Below are 2601 nucleotides of genomic sequence, written 5' to 3'. Positions count from 1 at the left end.
ATGCTTAGTGTGAGGGATTGCTGAAGAGTCAGTATCTCCTGTCTCTAACTGCTCATCCTGTAAAGTCAATGCCTTGACTGATTAGACATCCATCCTCCATCCATCTGCTAAAAGTTAATGATTTGATAGAATCTCCTGCTACTTCTTGAGATAGAAAACAATAAACTAGAGCTGATCAATAGATACGATCCTATTTGCATAATGACTCAGATTTGGTTCAGACTGAATAAACTTTTCTCTGATATCCTCCTTCAGGCAGCGTGTGTTCAGCTGTACTCTATATGGAGCATGTTTTGTTTCTAAAGAGCCAAATATCTGTTTGCTCTATAATTAGAGTGGAGACTGTAGCTTTAAAAGGACTTTCAATCTGAGGCAGTCAATCTGTGACCTTCATCGCTGCGCTGATCTCCCTGGGGCTCCATGCTGAGACAAAGACAACAAACACCATTCTGCAAACTTTAAAGTCTTTTTTCAGATTTTCCAGTTCTCCACTGAACCCCCCCCCCCAGCGCTGTCCCTCCTTAGCTCCTAATGGAGGTCAGATATGCCTATTTTTAGCTCCCACTGAGTAAAAACCACATTCCTGCCAGTTGATCTTTAGAGGAGCTTTTCTACTTGATGGGCCGTTTCCAGTAACCAGCATCATTTTCCTCCATTTCCACTCAGCCTGCCAGCTATAAGCAGCATAGAAATTGACTCTAGAATGCATCCATGGAAGGCTGAGAGTCTTTTGTTCCCAGAGTGGAGCTCCTTCATGAACTGAACGTTTAGACTCCCAGAAACTCGCCAGCAGCAGATTTTAGCGGTTTGAGCGTCATGGCAACAGTTCAGTCATCTCCCATTAGTCACAGATATCTGTGGGCAGGAGGACAGAACCAAACGGTTCAGCAGCTCCTGTTCAGCGCTCCATGGAGTAACGCTGGTTTGCAGGGACACAGATATGAGCTGCACTGGACGGAGCCTCGGGAATGTAAACAGAGGAAGAACGTCCCGGACCTCACAATGACGGAAACACATTCAGCAGAAGCCAGGAAGCCAGGTTCTAGATAAAGCAGGAATAGAATCCCATCCGGACGGACCATGCAGACCTGCTTCCAGGACTCCCAGAACCTTTTCAGCAGAGCTGCAGAGAAGGAAATGCAGGAGGCTAATCAGAACACGCTGCAGCAGCTGATAAGGAGAAAAGCTCAGAAGTTCTCAGGAGCCAAGCACAGCTTCAGGTCAACATGTGGAACGGCGGGTCCTGCAGCAGGTCTTCCTGTTAGAAAAACAGATAAACTCTAAGAATAAAAGCTCTACTGTTACTAGAAGCTACACAAGAAAAGAATCCAGTGGAAATGGAAAAATTATCATGATTAATGAGAAGTTGTGGTCCCAGCTGTGACTGATCCATTTGGGCCCAGCCTCAGCAGACAGAACCAGAGCACTCCTCTGTCTGGACACAGATCCTCGACAGACTAACGTCAGACTGATCAGGTCTTTATTTCATCTCTTTTCTTCTGGTTTTCTTTCTTTTCCTACGTCTGATTTATTGGTTCAGAGACGACCCAGGTCCATCTCCTCCTGAGATCAGCTCTGCTGCTGCATCCTAGACACACAAAGCAGCGCTATCGCAGATCCTTCCTCCTAGACTTCAGAACCAGCTGCTCCAAACAGGTGGAGTTTTCTGGGAGACAGTCTGCAGCTGACTGGACTAATCTCCAGCTGTCTGCAGGACGTCACTCTGGCATCGTAGGTGCTGATTGAACTCCAGTCCTGTATTATTTCTCTGGTTTTCTGATCCTTTTCGCTGTCACACATGAATTTCCTCACTGAGGAACAATAAAGGATCTAGCTGAGAATATTTCAGGTAGAATAACATCTGATGGCCATTTTTACAAAGGATGGAAGATGATGAATGTCTTCCTCCTGGCTCATGAGTAGTGAGAGTAAACTGCAAACGTCTCTCACTGCAGTAAGGTCCAGCTCCCCCATGGTCACGCAGAGCTTCAAACGGAGGAGCTTCCAAAGATTGCATCACTCTCAGTTTAGTTCTATCAGCTCCAAACAAACCTTAAAGAGAAGCTGCAAAAAAGTAAAAAAAAAAACACTGGACTTTGTTTCCAAGTCTGAAGACGTTTCTCTTCCATCCAGGAAGATTTTTCAATCCAAAATGTCAGAAATAGCGTTTAGTTCCAGGTTTTATCCAGCAGCCCAACAAAGCCTGGTTTTAGTTTAGGAAATGCCCCATACCTGCCTATGTCTCTGAATGGGGGGTCATTAGAGGGAATTGTTGGTCTGGATGAACTGGCGAGGTTGAGTTGATTCCCTCCCACTATCATCGCTACCCCAACCCCTTTAAAGGGGAACAGAAGATCCTGCCTATAGGTGGCTCAAGGATCCAGGTGGCCCAAGGATCCAGGTGGTCCAAGGATCCAGGTGGCCCAAGGATCCAGGTGGTCCAAGGATCCAGGTGGTCCAAGGATCCAGGTGGCCCAAGGATCCAGGTGGCCCAAGGATCCAGATGGTCTAAGGATCCAGATGGTCTAAGGATCCAGATGGTCTAAGGATCCAGGTGGCCCAAGGATCCAGATGGTCTAAGGATCCAGGTGGCCCAAGGAT

Source organism: Cyprinodon variegatus, unplaced genomic scaffold (genome assembly GCF_000732505.1).
Source record: "Cyprinodon variegatus isolate N-32 unplaced genomic scaffold, C_variegatus-1.0 Scaffold2123, whole genome shotgun sequence".
Lineage (NCBI taxonomy): Eukaryota > Metazoa > Chordata > Actinopteri > Cyprinodontiformes > Cyprinodontidae > Cyprinodon > Cyprinodon variegatus.
The sequence above is the reverse complement of the archived record's forward strand: the minus strand, read 5'-3'. Positions refer to the sequence as shown.